The sequence below is a fragment of the Bos indicus genome, chromosome 8 (assembly GCF_029378745.1).
Source record: "Bos indicus isolate NIAB-ARS_2022 breed Sahiwal x Tharparkar chromosome 8, NIAB-ARS_B.indTharparkar_mat_pri_1.0, whole genome shotgun sequence".
NCBI lineage: Eukaryota > Metazoa > Chordata > Mammalia > Artiodactyla > Bovidae > Bos > Bos indicus.
Window position 1 is genome coordinate 63,193,189 of NC_091767.1, and position 19,673 is coordinate 63,212,861.

The 19,673-nt window shown below is 49.8% G+C and overlaps 1 protein-coding gene across 3 annotated transcripts in view; it reads right to left on the reverse strand.

The window, feature by feature from the left end:
• CORO2A (coronin 2A) overlaps positions 1-16,444 on the reverse strand; it is a 68,308-nt gene extending 51,864 nt beyond the window's left edge. Inside the window, exons 1-2 of one of the 3 annotated variants that reach the window (XM_070794814.1) lie at positions 16,326-16,444; positions 16,169-16,247 (exon numbers count right to left, since the gene is read on the reverse strand). The gene's annotated coding sequence lies outside the window, so the exon portion shown is untranslated. Of the gene's footprint in view, positions 1-15,802; positions 15,940-16,168; positions 16,248-16,325 lie in introns of those variants that run through there. The other 2 variants (XM_070794815.1, XM_019966263.2) reach the window with 2 other exon arrangements.
• Between the last annotated feature and the right edge of the window lie 3,229 nt (positions 16,445-19,673).

The window sequence follows — 19,673 nt, forward strand, 5'->3', positions numbered from 1 at the left end:
TTCTTGCCTCATGGTTGTTTTTTTTTTCCCTTTCCTTGTGGGTGATGAACTGATTGTGCTAAAAATCCAAGTGTTCATTCTCCCATTCTCTTATCCTCATGCACTAGCATTATCAGAATTCCTAACAATTCAGTGTCCTGGTAGGAATCTTTTAAAATCACTTGCCCATTTATTGAGGGTTAGTTTAGTTAAAACTAGTCAATATAATCCACAAATCCAATCTGGATTAATTAATCTAGATTGACCTGAACTGACGGACCAGGTTAATCAGTTGAGATAACCTGCCTAAATTGAACTAAAGAGTGGGGTATCCTTATCACCCCTTTCTGAGACTTCTGGAGACATGAGACATGAGGCTGCCTGACCCCTTCTTGGAGAGGGGGTCAGTGTGTCTACACCTGGCAAATGATGGCAAACTTCAATTATTTTCTTGTTTAGATAATATTTTTTCCTGCACTGCACTGAGCATTTTGCGTACCTTCTTGGATGCCACCAGAATAGAAAACAGGGAGATGCTCAGAGAAGATATTCAGGCTGCAAGGGCCGGTAGCGATCAACCAGTTTAACCCCTCATTTTGCAGGTGAAGAAACAAAGACCCAGGAAGGGCTATAACTGGTCCAAGGTCACCAGGCTAGTCAGTGGCCGATCCCAGAGGGACTGCAAATCTCTAGTTGTTGATGGTAACACCTCTCTGTTCTGGCCGCAGTCAGCCCCTTCTGGCCTCTCTCATTGGGCCACAGGCAGCTCCTTGACCTCTCACCCTTGGGGCTGCCTCTCTTGTGATGTAAGATCACCTGCTGGGCGGCAGGGAGATGTGCATCTCAGCAAAGGTTACAAGTGCTACCAGGATGGAGGACATGGTGTCTCAGTAGGCCATGGTTCTGAGAGTCACTCTGAAGCCTCAGTTTTGTTATCTGTGAAATGGGACTAATCAGGTTCAGCTGTTGTCTGAGTGCCCATGTGGTCCTGGGAACATGTCTATACAGACAAGTAACCCCAAAGGCTATTACTACTGTCCTTATTACTACCGCACAATTGCACTCATCTCACACACTAGCAAAGTAATGATCAAAATTCTCCAAGCCAGGTTTCACCAATACGTGAACCGTGAACTTCCTGATGTTCAAGCTGGTATTAGAAATGGCAGAGGAACCAGAGATCAAATTGCCAACATCCGCTGGATCATGGAAAAAGCAAGAGAGTTCCAGAAAAACATCTATTTCTGCTTTATTGACTATGCCAAAGCCTTTGACTGTGTGGATCACAATAAACTGTGGACAATTCTGAAAGAGATGGGAATACCAGACCATCTGACCTGCCTCTTGAGAAACCTGTATACAGGTCAGGAAGCAACAGTTCGAACTGGACATGGAACAACAGCCTGGTTCCAAATAGGAAAAGGAGTACGTCAAGGCTGTATATTGTCGCCCTGCTTATTTAACTTATGTGCAGAGTACATCATGAGAAGCACTGGACTGGAAGAAGCACAAGCTGGAATCAAGACTGGCGGGAGAAATATCAATAACCTCAGATATGCAGATGACACCACCCTTATGGCAGAAAGTGAAGAGGAACTAAAAAGCCTCTTGATGAAAGTGAAAGTGGAGAGTGAAAAAGTTGGCTTAAAGCTCAACATTCAGAAAACGAAGATCATGGCATCCGGTCCTGTCACTTCATGGGAAATAGATGGGGAAACAGTGGAAACAGTGTCAGACTTTATTTGTTTGGGCTCCAAAATCACTGCAGATGGTGAGTGCAGCCATGAAATTAAAAGATGCTTACTCCTTGGAAGGAAAGTTATGACCAACCTAGATAGCATATTCAAAAGCAGAGACATTACTTTGCCAACAAAGGTCTGTCTAGTCAAGGCTATGGTTTTTCCTGTGGTCATGTGTGGATGTGAGAGTTGGACTGTGAAGAAGGCTGAGCGCCGAAGAATTGATGCTTTTGAACTGTGGTGTTGGAGAAGACTCTTGAGAGTCCCTTGGACTGCAAGGAGATCCAACCAGTTCATTCTGAAGGAGATCAGCCCTGGGATTTCTTTGGAGGGAATGATGCTGAAGCTGAAACTCCAGTACTTTGGCCACCTCATGAGAAGAGCTGACTCATTGGAAAAGACTCTGATGCTGGGAGGGATTGGGGGCAAGAGGAGAAGGGGACGACAGAGGATGAGATGGCTGGATGGCATCACTGACTCGATGGATGTGAGTCTGAGTGAACTCCGGGAGTTTGTGATGGACAGGAAGGCCTGGTGTGCTGGGACTCATGGGGTTGCAAAGAGTCGGACAAGACTGAGCGACTGAACTGAACTGAACTGAACTATTACTCTGGAAGGCTCTGTTTAGGAGGGTGAGATCTGGGGTGCCCTTAGAGCCGGAGCATTCTGTCTCTGACCACCAACTGCAGCCCAGGACACCATAGGACCTGGAGTTCTACAGCACAGTGGTCCCCAGGGTGTGCCAACCCAGGCCTGGTAAGGTGGTGGGCATTTGTAGGCATGGATCCTGGGCCTTCTGAGGTATTGGCTAGAATCCTGCTCCTGTCTCTAGGGCTCTCTTCCCTCCTGCTGTGAAGGGGAAGCTGGGGGTGGGGAGACAAAGGCAGTAGGGAGCTGAGCAGTCAGCTGGGTGCAGAAAGTAAGAGGGGCTTTTTCTATAGAGAGCTTAAAAACAATAATAAAATCAACAAAAAGCCTGGCTTCATTATCATGATGTGCTTACAGTTCTAAACAATGTCAGTGATAAAACATTCCTTCCTGCCAGGGTAGGCTGCTCCCACCTCTCTGCCCTTGGTGTCTGGCCAGCATCTGATACTATTCCCTTTAGATTGAGCCAGACCAGACTGTATGTTCACCACATCCCAAACAGGCTCAGTGTGCTTCCCGTGCCAGCCCTCGGCTTCTGCTGTTCCTTTGCCAACATCTCCCTCCTTACCACTCTGTATGTCCAGCTGCTACAAGGCCCAGCTTAGATGCTTACTCTTCCAGGAAGTCTTCCCACATGCAGTTCTAGCCATCCCCTAGCTGGCTCTGACTATCCTCCCAAGATGCAGACTAAGTGCTGCCATGTTCTCAGCTTGAGAGCAAGATAAGTGAAAGGGATTACCCTCTGAAATCTGGAATCCACAGGACAGAAAACCATACCAGGGAGTCACTTCTCAGCTGTGTGACTTCAGACGAGCCCCACGACTGAAAACAGTCCGACCCGCTTCCAGAGTCACTAGTTCAAGCACCCCTTGCTGACCACACCCTCCCTGCTTCCAGCTTCTTGGCACTTCCAGATGTGACCCATCCTCTGTCATCACCCCTGAAAAGTGAAAGTGAAGTCGTGTCCGACTCTTTGCGACCCTGTGGACTGTAGCCTACCAGGCTCCTCTGTCCATGGGATTTTCCAGGCAATAATACTAGAGTGGATTGCCATTTACTTCTCTAGGGGATTTCCCAAACGAGGGATTGAACCCGGGTCTCCCGCATTGTAGACAGACGCTTTACTGTCTGAGCCACCAGGGAAGTCTCACCCCTGATGGATCAATAAAAAACAGGTTCAGGCTCAAGGAGAGAGCTTTGGACCAGAGACCCCTCTCCAGGACAACATAATCCCTCAGGCTTGGCTCCAGTTTTTCTGAAAGGCCAGCTTGTAGGATGGTGTCTGGGCCATGTGATATTTGCATACCATGATGCCCATTCCTTGTCCCAGCAACCCAGGAGATCAGGCCAGGCTTCACCCACTGCAGACACCTTCCCCCGTGAGAACTTCCACCACTGGCTTCCTCTGCCTTCTCTCCCCTACCTGCCCATTCTCTCTTCACTCTTTTTTTTCCAGCCAGTTCTGTGGTCTGTCGTCTCACTCTTAACAACACCATAAAATCTTTCTTCCTCCTGACTTCTCTCATCATTATCTGGCAAAACTCTGATGCTGGATGAACCAGGATATCTAAACACTTTGGGGGAAAAAATTGACGGAAACCCACAGGGTGAGATCCTTTTCCACTACTGCCTGTATCCCCCCAGCACCCTTCCCTCTGTGAGTCAGGCCTTTCGAAAGGCACAGTGGGCAAGTGAGATCCCAGCAGTGTGCTCCAGTGAGTGCGTGTGCAGTCACTCAGTCGTGTATGACTCTTAGTGACTCTGTGGACTGTAGCTTGCCAGGCTCCTCTGTCCATGGGCTCCTCCGCCCAGGGGATTCTCCAGGCAGGAATACTGGAGTGGGTTGCCGTTTCCTCCTCTAGGGGATCTTTCCGGCCAGGGATCCAACCCACTTACCCTGCATTGGCAGGCAGATTCTTTAACACTAAGCCATCTGGGAAGCCCCTTTCTCCTTGTATCTAAAGCCAATCCATCATTCACCCCTCCCTCCTCTATGTCCTAAATATCTCTTAAACCATGCACATTGGCTACTGTTCCCACAGCTACCACCGTGTTCTTACCTGGTCACATAGTCTTCGATAGCAAACACCTTGCCCCTGATCTTTTCAAAACATGGAAATTCAAACTTCTCTGGTGATTCAGTGGTTTAAGAATCTGCCTTCCAATGCAAGGGACGTGGGTTTGACCCCTGGTCAGGAAACTAAGATCCCATATGCCACAGAGCAAATAAAGCCTGTGTGACATACCTAGAGAGCCTGTGTGCCACAACCAAGACGAGGCCCAACCGAAAAGAAAAAAAAAGATGGAAATCTGCCCACGCCACTCCAGTCCATTGCTGCAAGGCCTGAAGGGTCTGGCCCACTCTACCTCTCCAGATTCACCTTGGGCAGGGATCTGAGCTACAGACACTTGGGGCTTTGAATTCCTCAACAGCCCATTTCCTCCAGCCTCAGGGCCTTTGCACAGGCTGTTTCTCTGGTCTAGAATGTTCCATTCTCATGGAGCATATTCTACCCTCACCCAGCTACTCCCCTGCTTATCTTTCAGATCTCAGCTCAAAAGTCCTTCCCTTTACAACAGCCTTCTGCAGTGATCCTGGACTAGGCATGTTTCTCCTCTCTGCCTGCTCCATATGCCCTCTCTTTTCCAGGTTTTGTGGGACTCTCTGGGTACTGCACAACTCTCCTTTGATCTGTGAGCTCACTGGGGCAACCCCTAGATTATCTGTTTTGCTCCGTTTGATATCCCTAGCACTGAGCTGTGTGATGCGGAAAGTGATCAATACGTAAACAAAGGTCTTGTTCAAATAAAAATTGAAGAATTACTTATTTAGGGAATGAATGAGTGGGCCCGCCTAGGTGAGGTTGTAGGATTATCTGTGCGGGACAGGCCTCTGCAGTCTCTCTCCAGGGCAGGCCATGGGCCAACCTACTCTTGGAAATGGTCATAACAAGGATGAGATTAATGACTCAGCCAGCAAGCTCTCAAGCCTCCTTCCTGTCCATGAGCTTCTCAGCCCTCCTCCAGGCCCCCCATTACTCAGAGCACCTGGCATTTAATGGCCAGTCCACCAGGGCATTTCTGCACTGGCAATACGTTTACACTGCTGAACATTATTCCCAAGAGTCAGAGCTCAGGAGCTGGTCTTTGGAGTTGGATTAGGAGCAAGTGGTGGAATCCAGTGAAAACAGGGTTCGAATCCTAGCTTTACCTCTGGCTGACTGTGTGATCTTGCAAGCCACTTCATTGGGCCCTGGTTTCCTCATCTGTAGAAAGAGGCCAAGAATATCTAGCCACAAGGTTGCTGCACATATTAAATGAGTGGATATATAGTAAATTAAGAATCTAGGTAGGGGCTGGTCACATGTCATATTTAGCTGATTCTAAGACACACAGTTTTTAAACACACATCTTTGAAACTGGGATGCAGCTTATAGTTTAATTGCTTGCCCTTTTTCTTCCTAATGGATTATAAAACAGTGGTATATCTTACAACAGGCAGTGCTCTGCATTCCATGAAATAGCACTGCTGCTGCTGCTAAGTCGCTTCAATCGTGTCTGACTCTGTGCGACCCCATAGACGGCAGCCCACCAGGCTCTCCCGTTCCTGGGATTCTCCAGGCAAGAACACTGGAGTGGGTTGCCATTTCCTTCTCCAATGCATGAAAGTCAAAAGTGAAAATGAAGTCATTCAGTCATGTCCGACTCTTAGCGACCCCATGGACTGCAGCCCACCAGGCTCCTCCGTCCATGGGATTTTCCAGGCAAGAGTACTGGAGTAGGGTGCCATTGCCTTCTCTGTGAAATAGCACAGTAACTCAATTTTTCTATTCTCTTTGCAAAGAGGTCGGACAATTCGTGAGAGTCCCAGGGACCAAAGACTGAGAATCCACATCACTGAGGATGAAGGGTCTTCTGGGGTCTGGCACGCTGAGGTGGAAGCCTGAAGCATCACAGAATCTGAAAGCACAGGCTCCTCCCTAGCCTGGCGGCCTCTGGACCACTTGCAGCTGCCCCAGTCCCACTTGGGGGGGGAGGGTGCGGCCCAAACTCCAGCAGGACCCTCACTTCTCTGGATCTGACTCTATGCTTCTGCTGATGTTGCCCGGGGTCCCTGGCTTTGGGCAGTTAGTCATAATGCTGACTGCTTACCTAAACTTCTAGTCTTTGTCCCAAAAGAGAGCCCTGGGAACCCCTCTGGAGACCCCTGGAGACCTCTCCTCCCATGTGATACCTACATCAAGCCATCCGTGGCCCCTGCGCTCAACTGTTCTGGAAGACCAGCACTGAGGATCCATTCCCCAGGCTTTACCCAGGTTCTCACGCTGTGGGTATCTCCTTAAACCCTCCAGCCTGGTGACAGGAGACTGGCTGGATTACTACATCATCTACATTCCATTTTAACACACATTACATACAGCCACCTCTTTACAGAAATAAAATGTCTATCACAAAAAAAATTCAAAATACAGAAAAAACAAAATTTTGTCATCTAGAGATAATCAACCAGCTTGATGTGTGTTGGGCTGAAAATTCTTCTGTATTTACCTGTGCGTAGATCTAGTCTTTCTTCATATTCCAAACCAAATTCCATAACCAAAATGGGCTCACTCTGTACACTGCTCTTTTCCTTGATTTTCCAGGTAAGACAAATTTGCAGACCTCTCACTACACAAGCTGGTTTCTTCCTGGTGACCTCACCGTGCCCCCCATCCTCTCCATCCCTTCACCTGGCAGGTCCCTAGAGCCCCCCTTGGTCAGGTCCCTGAGGCCCGGCCTGGGTGCCCAGCCTCTAGCAGGGTGCAGGGCTTATGGCCTGAGAGGTTCCTAGGGACACTTGCCCCGCTTCCTCAGGACAAGACTGTGACTGGATCGCACTCACCCTCGGGGCCTCCTCAAAGCACAGCTGCACCCCAGCACAGATACACTCTAGAACCCTTAAATCAAGGGGTGTGAAGTGAATCGTGGCTGTCTGTCCCTGCTGGGCTTGACCACAGACCTTTCAGAACAGACCGAATGTTCTCTTGGACTCAGATGCTGCCTTGATATTCCCCTAAGCCCTGGGGACTTAAGATAGCACAGTAAACAACAGAGAACAGGTGCCTGGCATCCACAGTTCATTGAGTGTTTGCATGCTCTCTGTCCAGTTTAGGTACTCACAACCACCGTATTCATTAAGCAAAGCAAGTGTTTATTATCCCCACTTTACAGATGAGGAGACGGAAGTTCAGAGGTGGGGTAATTTACCCATTGACCTTTCTTGCTTCTCTCCCCTTCAGAGTTTGGCCAACTTCAAATCCCACTAACAACCTGGCCCAAGCATTACTTCCTCCAGGTAGCCTCCCCACTCTACCAGCCTCCCCAGGCTGCATTAGATGCTCCTCCTTAAGGGCCCATAGCTCTGGGGTTTCCCTATCTGAACTGAGCCCCTCACCAGAATGCGTGCCCTTGAAGGTACTGATGGGTCTGGCTTATTCCCATTCTTATTCCCCAGGCACAGTAAAACCTCAATAGATGGCTGCTGAGGGATAACAGATCCCAATAGATGGAATGAAGATGGTTACGATTATTAAGGCAGGAAATGCCCTCCCCACTTTACAGAAGAGGACAAGGGGTAAAAAGAAGGGACAGGACTTGCCTACAGAGCATGTCATTGACCAGCACAGGTCTCCCTCTTCAGAAGGCTCTTTTGTTCCACTGTGTTCCTTGTTGCTTGCCATCTTAGATGCCAAGCCTCTGCTTGGGGTTCATTTTCATCTCCTCCTGCACTGGCTAGGCCTCCCTGGCCAAGCAGGTGTGAAGGGGAGCACTGAGGAGGGGGCTCTGACTGGGAAGGCTTAGTCCCCCAGCCTGGGCCAACACCCTGGGGTAGCCCTAGGAACAGCAAGAGCAGTTGGCTCTCTATTGAGCTCTTCCATGTGCTATGCCCTGTGCCAGAACTTTCCATCTCCATTTCCTTCGTCCTGCAGCTAGCAGGTGGGGAGAGAAGGATCCCGGCCTGAAGCTCACCCAGTGGCAGTGCTGGGATGGGAAGCCAGGGCTGCATCCCTGGCAGCAGGCGGCCCAGGGAGTTTGCTGGCACCAGCGCCAGAAACAAATGCACAGTCAGAGTACCAGAGACAACTCCCAGGGGGCCTGCAGGCTTGGCAAGGTCCCAAACTCTCCCCCACTACCCTAGTCACCTCCCAGCAAGGCTGCTGGAGGGCTGAGATTCTTGGGCCCAGGGAAGACAGGCCCGCCCTGGAAATGCCCAGCACTCTGTATGTGTAGGTCATGGCACCTGCCAGCCCCCTGCAAGCTCTGGGCTCAAGGCCAAGCTGGAAGCAGCTGTCATATCAACTCTACAAATCCTCAGCTCCCTGTTTCTTCTTAGAATGAGATCACACATATCTGCTCCCAACTGGCTGAGAGATGCTAACTAAACAAGGCCTCATCTTTCACTGGGTCTTAACTTCCCTGTCTGTGAAATGATGCTGGGGGTGGGGTGAGTGGAGGCTGTGTGTCTCAATAAACTTACCAATGGACATTCTAATTTGCCTACAGGCAACGTAGCTCAGTGATTAAGACCCTGAACACTGGAGTCAGATGATATGGGTCCAAATGTATGACCCTGGGCAAGCTGCCCAACCACTCTGGGCCTCAGTGTCCTTATCTGTGAAATGGGGATAACAGTAGAAAAAGAGACAAAGTAGACATTACTAAAATGTTTATATTGATTATCTGAGATAAAAAGAGAAGACTGAGTGATTTATTTTGTTTTCCTCTCTTTTTTCTAAATTCTCTATTATCATCAAATATTTATAACAGAAAAAACAAATATACTTTCTTGGCAAATTAACTTCATTGAGACATAATTCACATATAATCTAATACACCCATTAAAAATAATAAGTAATAGTAACTTATTCTATAGATTGTTTTGAAGATTGACTGGGCCAGTTAAAATCTTAGATGGCGCCTGAAACAAAAGAGGTGCTATTAAGAATTTGTTAATACCAAAATCAGATTGATTATATTCTTTGCAGCCAAAGATGGAGAAGCTCTATACAGTCAGCAAAAACAAGACCAGGAGCTGACTGTGGCTCAGATCATGAACTCCTTATTGCCAAATTCAGACTTAAAATGAAGAAAGTAGTAAGGAAAATCACTAGACCATTCAGATATGACCTAAATCAAATCCCTTACGATATACAGCGAAAGTGAGAAATAGGTTCAAGGGATTATATCTGATACACAGAGCGTCTGAAGAACTATGGATGGAAGTTCATGACAAAGAACTATTGACGGAGGGATCAAGACCATCCCCAAGAAAAAGAAATGCAAAAAGGCAAAATGCTGTCTGAGGAGGCCTTACAAATAGCTGTGAAAAGAAGAGAAACGAAAAGCAAAGGAGAAAAGGAAAGATATAAGCATCTGAATGCAGAGCTCCAAGGAATAGCAAGAAGAGATAAGAAAGCCTTCCTCAGTAATCAATGCAAAGAAATAGAGGAAAACAACAGAATGGGAAAGACTAGAGATCTCTTCAAGAAAATTAGAGATACCAAGGGGACATTTCATGCAAAGATGGGCTCGATAAAGGACAGAAATGATATGGACCTAACAGAAGCAGAAGATATTAAGAAGAGGTGGCAAGAATACACAGAAGAACTACCCAAAAAAGATCTTCACGGCCCAGATAATCACGATGGTGTGATCACTCATCTAGAGCCAGACATCCTGGAATGTGAAGTCAAGTGGGCCTTAGAAAGCATCACTACGAACAAAGCTAGTGGAGGTGATGGAATTCCAGTTGAGCTATTCCAAATCCTAAAAGATGATGATGTGAAAGAGCTGCACTCAATATGCCAGCAAATTTGGAAAACTCAGCAGTGGCCACAGCACTGGAAAAGGTCAGTTTTCATTCCAATCCCAAAGAAAGGCAATGCCAAAGAATGCTCAAACTACCGCACAATTGCACTCATCTCACATGCTGGAAAAGTAATGCTCAAAATTCTCCAAGCCAGGCTTCAGCAATACGTGAACTGTAAACTTCCTGATGTTCAAGCTGGTTTTAGAAAAGGCAGAGGAACCAGAGATCAAATTGCCAACATCCGCTGGATCATGGAAAAAGCAAGAGAGTTCTAGAAAAACATCTATTTCTGCTTTATTGACTATGCCAAAGCCTTTGACTGTGTGGATCACAATAAACTGTGGAAAATTCTGAAAGAGATGGGAATAGCAGACCACCTGATCTGCCTCTTGAGAAATCTGTATGCAGGTCAGGAAGCAACAGTTCGAACTGGACATGGAACAACAGACTGATTCCAAATAGGAAAAGGAGTACATCAAGGCTGTATATTGTCACCCTGCTTATTTAACTTATGTGCAGAGTACATCATGAGAAACGCTGGACTGGAAGAAACATAAGCTGGAATCAAGATTGCCGGGAGTAATATCAATAACCTCAGATATACAGATGACACCACCCTTATGGCAGAAAGTGAAGAGGAACTCAAAAGCCTCTTGATGAAAGTGAAAGTGGAGAGTGAAAAAGTTGGCTTAAAGCTCAACATTCAGAAAATTAAGGTCATGGCATCTGGTCCCATGAATTCATGGGAAATAGATGGGGAAACAGTGGAAACAGTGTCAGACTTTATTTGTTTGGGCTCCAAAATCACTGCAGATGGTGAGTGCAGCCATGAAATTAAAAGACGCTTACTCCTTGGAAGGAAAGTTATGACCAACCTAGATAGCATATTTAAAAGCAGAGACATTACTTTGCTAACAAAGGTCTGTCTAGTCAAGGCTATGGTTTTTCCTGTGGTCATGTATGGATGTGAGAGTTGGACTGTGAAGAAGGCTGAGCGCCGAAGAATTGATGCTTTTGAACTGTGGTGTTGGAGAAGACTCTTGAGAGTCCCTTGGACTGCAAGGAGATCCAACAAGTTCATTCTGAAGGAGATCAGCCCTGGGATTTCTTTGGAAGGAATGACGCTAAAGCTGAAACTCCAGTACTTTGGCCACCTCATGTGAAGAGTTGACTCATTGGAAGACTCTGATACTGGGAGGGATTGGGGGCAAGAGGAGAAGGGGACGACAGAGGATGAGATGGCTGGATGGCATCACTGACTCGATGGACGTGAGTCTGAATGAACTCCAGGAGTTGGTGATGGACAGGGAGGCCTGGCATGCTGCGATTCATGGGGTCTCGAAGAGTCGGACATGACTGAGCGACTGATCTCATCTGATCTGATCTGAGCGACTGAACTGAACTGACTGAAATAAATAAGGCCCAAAGCCAGCATGGTTTCCTCCTCCTCTGGCTTGGATTCCTATTTCACCCCAAGGACCAAGCTCAGCAGATCCTCTGCCCCCATGTTCAATGGTTCACGCTGTCCTGGTCCAGCTTCATCATTCCAGCCCTAGACTCTTTCCACAGCCTTCTCTCTGTACAGCAAAAGAATCGCAGTAACACTCAAATGTGGCCATGTTCTTTCCTTGTTCAAAGCTTTCCATGGCTCCTACTAGGCTTGACCAAAAGCCCTAGCTCCTCTATGAGACAATGTTTCACCAAGTTACTGAAACTCTCTGTATCTCTCTTCCTTTAAATGAAAAAGAGAAAAATCGTACCTCCCTCAAACTTACAGAATTCCATACTGCATGAGACGGGGTACACAATCTGACCACGGGCCTCCCTCACTTGTGTCCTCTTCCCTCTTACCACTACTCTAGTCAGCTCTTCCTGAAGGCGCCAAGCATGGTCCTACCTTAGGGCTTTTGCACTGGTCATTCCTTTCACCTGGACAGCTCTTCCCCCAGGAATCGGCTAAGCCTTCTTCCAAAGGTCACCTTCTCAGTGATTCTCCCCACCAACTATTTGAAACCACAACTCTTCCCTTTCATTCTCCCTCACACACTTGAAATATCCTTTTATGTTTTATTTGGTCCATCTCATTTATCACCAGCTATTTTATTTGTCTGTCTTATTTTCCTATGAGACTTAAGCTCCTTTAAGACAGATTTTTTTTTTTAGTCTATTTTGTGTACTGTCAAGAACCCCTCCTCACCATACCTAGAAAATAACCTAGTGCAGTGAAGGTGTTTAATAAATGAAAAGTTGAATGATCAAATGTGAAGCCCTTAGGAAAATCGGGCAGGTGGTAACTACTCAATAAATATTAGCTTATTATTATTGTTATTGATAATCCAAGGCAAGGCTCCCATGTTCTTCCTCCATGACTTCTGTGAGCTTACACAGTAATCTAATCACTCTTTCCCCCACAGCACCCTGCCAATCTCTCAATTATATGGTAAGGAACACACTGCTTTTTAATTATATCTTTTTCCATTCAGGCTGAACCAAATAAAATGGCCATTTCTTGTTAAGTCAAAAGTAGCCAGATATTGGCCTTTTCACATAGTTTAACTTAATACGTTTCCCATGGTGGCCTGCAAGCCCCCGGGAGGCACCTCAAGGGCTAACACAGTAGGTGTCCTGTAAATGTTTGCTCCAACTCCTGGCCCTTCATAATAGATGTGATTGCTAAACACCTATAATCTGTTCTGAAGGAGGCAACATAAAACAATACATGGAGAATCTTGGTGAATTATTTTCTGATCCTCCTGGAAAATCTCTGTCCTCTAAAATAATCCAGGTTCTGGACATTTTGCGGTAACAAAGCTCTAAGGCTGAGGGAAACCCCTTCCCTAGAAGAAAAATGCTAGCTAGTTGTTTGCCTCTAAGAGGATTTATTTAATGATGGGGTCATGGGGTAGGGAGGCTGGAACATTCTTTGGTTATCCTTGTGTTCCCTGCTCCTCCTAATAAAGGCTTCTGCTACGGAGATTTGCTCAGTCTAGAACGTGAGTTGTCCAGAGCTCAAGGAAATTCAGCAATCACTGAATCTACCCCACTTCACAGGTAGGGGAAGTGAGGTGCAGAAGAGGGCAGGAATTGACCTGAGCTCACAGGATGGGGTGAGGAAGAACCTTCGCTGAATGTATGCTGACTTGAGTCTTGGGGCTTTTCCTCTGGACCACACTGCTCCTGTGTTAGCCAGACTCTGGTATTGGAAACTTCAGTATCATTATTTTAAAAGCTGTACTTTTTAAATGAAATGCTTATTCAGCCGTAGTAAAACACCAAGCGCTTCTTTACCATAAGATAACTTCTTGTAAATAACAGCACTACACTCATCTCTCCTATAATTACTTCCTTAGGGCAAAGTCCTCAAAGTAGAAGACTAGGGGCAAACGGAAGTTAGGACCATTTTCATGGACTTTTGGAACAAGCTGCCAGATTGCCCTGCAAAATTAAACGCTACTGGAGAATCCCTATAGCTTTACCAGCATAGAGTTTTATCCTTTTACATTTATTTCTGCTAATTTTATAGGAATAAATAGAGTGCTTTCATTTACTATATGGTATGTGTTTTCAGACACACACACACTCAAGTCCTGGAATCAAGATCCCTGGGCTTGGTTGCTTGTCTGCTGTGTGATCTTTGACAAGTCACATCCCCTCCAGGGACAGAGGATATCTATCTGTAAAATGATGGGGTTGAATGAGATGATTTTTTAAGATTCCTTTCAGCTTAGATATTTCATAATTCCATGGTGCATTTTAAAATTATTGACCTAGGATGACTGTTTAATACCCAGGATCTGCCATAGCTCTAAATCAAGGTCCAAACAGCTTGGACTAGTGGAACAGGAAAACAGAGCCCGAATTACACGCAGGTAGAGATGACAGGAGACATAGGTAGCACTTAAGCCTGTTCGAGGGAGCTGCACTTGAGTGACAGTACAGATACTTAGTCTGCTTTTACGAGGGAATAATAACACTCATCTATGGTCTAGCCTCAAGTCCCGTGCAGCTCCACCATGGCCAGAAGGTGAGGTTGTGGTCACTCTACTTCAGCCTGAGAGTCCCAGACTTGCAGTCAAAGGTACCTCACCCTCAGCAAGTGCTTGGCCAACCTCTGCTCACACACCTCTGAGGACCCAGCGGGCACCCCCTACCCCAGCAGCCTCGCCCTTTTTTTGGCTGTAAGAAAGCTCCCAGGTGAGGGACAGGTCTCGCAGGAGGACAAGGGAGACCAGAAGGCCCAGACCTGATGCTCTGAACCTGCTCCCTCAATCAGGGCGGGTGACAGGAGAGGATACGGTCTGGAGAGAGGCTCCTCTGGCTCCTCTCACTCCAGACCTAAGGCAGCTCACCTGCAGGTAAATCCTAAGGAAGTGGGTTGTGAACAAGCCCCAGGCTGACTACTGCCCTCTCTGGGGCAGACACCTCAGCTCCCTGGTCCCGCCTTTGCTCTCTTCAGCTTCAACAGAAGAAACAATGCTGGATGTGGGGGTATTTATCTCTGAGGTGAACTGACTTAAGAGTCCAGATAACTACCCCAGGGTGGGAGGCAGGGAGGAGTCAGATGTTGTCTGTGTGCTCAGAGCAGGACTAGCAGATCCTAGCTCTGTTTACAGCTAGTGAGATTCCCATAATAAGGGGTGTGCAACTGGACAGCAAGACCTTCCAGAGGGGATCTGACCAAGGGGCTGGGCCAGATGCCAGGATTCTTCTTTACACAGAGAGTCGGGAGCCACACACAGTCCCTCGGACACCTGCTCTGTCCCAGACCCAACCCCACCCAGACATGGCTCTCCTGGTGCTGGAGCCCCTCTGGGGTCCATGCATGGACCTAGCCCTGTCACAGCAGGCTGGGACACCGAGCTGGGCGTCAGCATCTGGTGGGGAAAGGAAGGGAAGGGGAGGGCAGGTTCCACACCATTCCCTAAATCCAGGTGCCTGCACAGGTTTGGTCTAGGCAAGTCTGGGGCCGAGGGCCCCACTACCTCCAACCCAAGGTTCTCGCCGCCCCAGACCGCGAGGTAGACTTGGCTGGCAGACTCTGATGGCCCCACCCTGCATGCCCAGGCCAGCTCCACAGGGACCTGGGGGGTGTCCTCTCCCCTTGCCTATTTCTCGTGCCCGGAAGCTGAGGCCCAGCAGGTTTCTTAGCCAAGAGAGGGTAGAGTACCACACGGGTCCCATGGGGCACCCAGGCCGCTAGCGGGGGCCGGGAGGGAGGCTGACGGGCACGACCAGCCACACCCAGTATGAGCCGCGCTCGTTCCGGGTAGGCTGTGCAGACAGTGCCCATGCGAGCTCCGCGCCGTCGGGAGGCTGGAGCCTGAGGCGGCCCCTACTCTAACAGTCAGGCGAGGAACGTGCCACCACTGCGCCCGCTATTCCGACGGGGAAACTGAGGCCTGGAGAAGAACAGTGCTTTGTGCAAGGTCACGCGGAGGGGCTGGAAGCCAGGTCCCCCGCGCCCCGCCAGGTCCCCCGCGGTGCGCCGAGCCCCAGCATCCCTCCCCAGGCGCTGCAGCCCGGAGGCGCAGCGCGCACACATCGCACAAACCGGGAAGGTATGGCCGGCGGCCCGGGGCCGCCCTACCTTGATGACTGCCGCGCAGGTGGCGGTGGCGGTGACGGCGGCGGCGGCGTCCAGCTCCGACTCCGCGCTCTTCGCCGCCGCCGAGTCCCGGAGCCCAGCGCCGCCGCCTCCTCCTCCCCACCGAAGTCTGCGGGCGGGGCCGGTGGGCGGGGCAAGGGCCAGGCACATGCCCCGCCCTCGCGCCCCGCGAGTTCGCGGGGCCACCCCTCCTTTCTCCAGCCCTCGGCCGCGCTCCTGGCCCCCAGGGCTGGTCCCGGGGCGCGCACACGCGCGCAGAACGGGCGCGCACACCGGCGTGCACACGCCGCAGTGATTGGGGCGGGCTGCCTGGCTAACCGAGCCGAGGCTGAGGACAGTCACACTCGCCTGCCTTCGCGTCCCGCCGCTCCCTCGCCGAGTGGCTTGGAACAAGGGACTCGATCTTCCGGGAGCCTCAGTTTCTCCCCTGGTGAAAGGGAAACAGTAACTGTGTCTGCCTCAGAGAGCTGTTTGAAAATTAGATGAGACGATCTAATTTACCCACCTGGTGAAGTGCGTGCGCAGAGCCTGCCTCGGGAGCAGCGCCCGTTGAACCTGGGCTGGTGGAGTAATTCCTGAGGTTTCTCTGTCCGCCTGCAGGAAGAGGGCGGGGAGGACCCGGAGGACGCCCTTCTTTCTCTCTGCAGCCAGGAGGGGGCGCTGCTGCCCGTTCTCGCCTGCTATGGGGTTTTGCATGCTAGGCACTGGGACAGAGATGGGGGTGGTCCAGCCTTTTAGGAATACCATCAGCTAGCACTTAATGAGCGGGGCACAGTTCTAGGCACCTTCAATGCATCACCATAGTTTATGTCACACAAACCTATGAGGTTACCTGTTACTCATCTATTTTACACATGAGGAAGCTAAGGCACAGAGAGGTTAAAATAGTTTGCCTAAGATCACACAGGTAGTAATTCAACCCTAGGCAGAGTGGTTCCCAAGCCCAAGCTTCTAACTACACTACCACACCACCTCTCTTGTGAAGAGCTCTTTTTTTAGTGGTGTATCTCTAGGAGCTAGAACAGTACGTGGCTCAGTAAGTGTTAATTCACCTCAACGTCTTAATTCACCTAGTGCCAGGGCCAGTAACTGGTGCATCCCCCACCCCCTTGCACTGTCACACATCTGTGCCTTTGTTCATGCTGTCCCCTCTGCCTGGAGTTCTCTTCCCTCACCTCCTACTGTCGTTTCTTCCAGGGCCAGTACCAATGTCCCTCTCTGGGAAGTCTTCCCAGATTCCAGTGGCTGTGCCCTCCCAGCCATGTATCTGCCTTTTACCCCTCTGTGCCATGAGAGTGGGTGGCTGGGACCACGTTTGGGGACAGGCAGGTTGACAGGGACCTTTCTGGGGGGGCCTGGACATATGACCAGTGGGGAGGCCATTGGAGGGCTCTGCAATAGACACACCCTGGGACTCTTCCTAGAGATGCTGTGTAGGTGTGCTTATCCCCCTTCCCCTTCCATCCCCCTAACGCTGATCCATTTGATGAAGACTACCTGCCCAGTAGTCACGTACAGTTGTGAGAGCTGAACTGTGAAGAAGGCAGAGCGCCAAAGAATTGATGGCTTCGAATTGTGGTGCTGGAGAAGACTCCTGAGAGTTCCTTGGGCAGCGAGGAGAGCAAACCAGTCAATCTTAAGGGAAATCAACCCTGAATACTCGCTAGAAAGGACTGATGCTGAAGCTGAGGCTCCAGTATTTTGGTCATCTGATGTGAACAGCTGACTCATTGGAAAAGCCCCTGATGCTGGGAAAGACTGAGGGCAGAAGGAGAGGGTGTTAGAGGATAAGATAGCTGGCTGGATGGCATCATGGATGCAATAGATGTGAACTTGTGAGGGACAGGGAGGCCTGGCATGGTGCAGTCCATGGTGTAGCAAAGAGTCGGACATGACTGGGCAACTGAACATCAACAACACCGGCTGACTATCTGAATTGCACACATGGGGAAACTGAGGCCAGAACGGGAATGACCTATCCAGGGGTCTCTAGCTAGGAAACACACAATAGGTCTGGTCCCAAAGTTGGGTCCATCTGCCAGGACCTTCTATTGGGCCTTATTGCTGATTGAGATAGGCCAGAAATCCAACACCTTCCTGTGTCAGCATGGCCTTTGTTTAATTTGCTGTGTGTTGGGACTTTGCTGGTGGTCCAGTGGTTAAGACTGTGTACTTTGAAGGCAGAGGGTGCAAGTTTCAACCGGTGGTTGGGGAACTAAGATCCTATATGTTGTGCGGTATGGCCAAAATTTCTTTTAAAATTTAACCTGCCACATGTAGGTAAATGTCTTCTGGGTGACAAGAACCTGTTTTTGCATGTGTGTGAGGGAAAGTGGCAAGTTCTCCCCTATCTGCCCAGCATGGAGCTTTCTGTACCATGTGGTCCTGTGCTCATGGCAGGTTGAGCTGAGGAAGGAGGGGACCTGTGCCTGGGAGGATCAGGGTTAGGGGGAGGTTCTGAACATGCGGGAGAGCACCCTGAACACAGGCATCCTGTAGAAGTTAGCATGTATCTCCCACTTTAGGGTTCAGATCTTCCACAGTGGCCCCCTGCTGTTTTGAGGAGCCCCTTTATTCTTAGGATATTGCCCAGGAAGGTTCCCTGGGTAACTCCTTTCCCTCACCTGTAGAATGGAGCGTGTCCTGATTGCTGGGGGCCTCGTGTCTGGGAGAGGGATGCTCTGAGCTAGGGGGCCCACCCCTGGGGTAGGGAGGTGGGGCTGTGAGGGATCAGATCCTCCAGCCAGGAAGGCAACAATCCCTGGGGATGGTGGGGGCGACAGCTGTGGTGCGGGGCCAGGAACCTGACACTGGGGCTGGGCCCCAAATGCCTTTCAGGAAGAGCTGAGGGAGGGCGGGCAGGCTCCCAAGGAGCAGCAGCCGCCCCAGAGATTCTCGGAGTTCGGCCCCCCTACCCCCACCCCAGTCCCTGCTACAGCCTCCCTTGTCAGGTAGATGGTTCTTCCTCCCATTTTCCTTTGCCTGGGGTATCCCCACTCGCCCTCACGGCTCAGGGGGCCATAGGCCAAGCTTGCCCTTTCTCCTGGGTTCTTGGGGGAGGTGTTCTAGCTTGGAGGAGCTCTCCCTGGATTTTCCAGTTAGCAGCCTCTAAGGCTTAAGCATGGCTTAAACACTTGTGGCTTTCGTGACTTTGGGCAAGTTGGCTAACCTCTCTGAGCCGTCTCCTCATCTGTAAACCGAGCTCTGTCGGATGAGTGGGTGCTCTAGGACAGGCAGTTCACATTCCTGGCTCTCGCTCCAGCTCCCCGATACAAGGCCGGAGGCCCCACTAGTCAGTCCTCGTTGCCTGTGGTCCCCAACCCTGTCGCTGTACCGTAACACCCATGCCCCACAACAGGCTCTGACCCAGCACCCAGGTGGTACTGTGGTGCGGCCAGGTAGGAACCAGAGGTGACACAGTGCTGGGTCAGCTGCATAATACCACCCCTCCCAGTGAAGGAGGAGGAGGGGACAGACATTCAACTTTGGGCAGAACTTCTTTGCCCGGGCGTGGTGTGTGTGTGGTGGGGGCGGGCGGGGAGAGAAGCAGAGGGAAGACAAGTGAAGACAAAGGATGAGGGAAGGAGGAAAGGGAGGTGGGAGCAGAGGCGGGTGGCAGACGGGAGGCGAGGGGTGGGGGTGCGTTGTCCAGCAGCCCTGGTCTGAGCTGGGGTCACGTGCTGTATTTTTGCCAAGGAGGGAATCTGGTTTTAAAGGCTGGAGTCAGAGGGACCAGCTGGACCCAGTCTCTGCTGGAACCGGGGGCCTTTTCTGGCCCTCAGGGCCTTCCTGGTGATACCTTCTTTATGAAAAGGCCATTCACTGCCAAGGCTGTGTGCTTCACTCTGCTGGG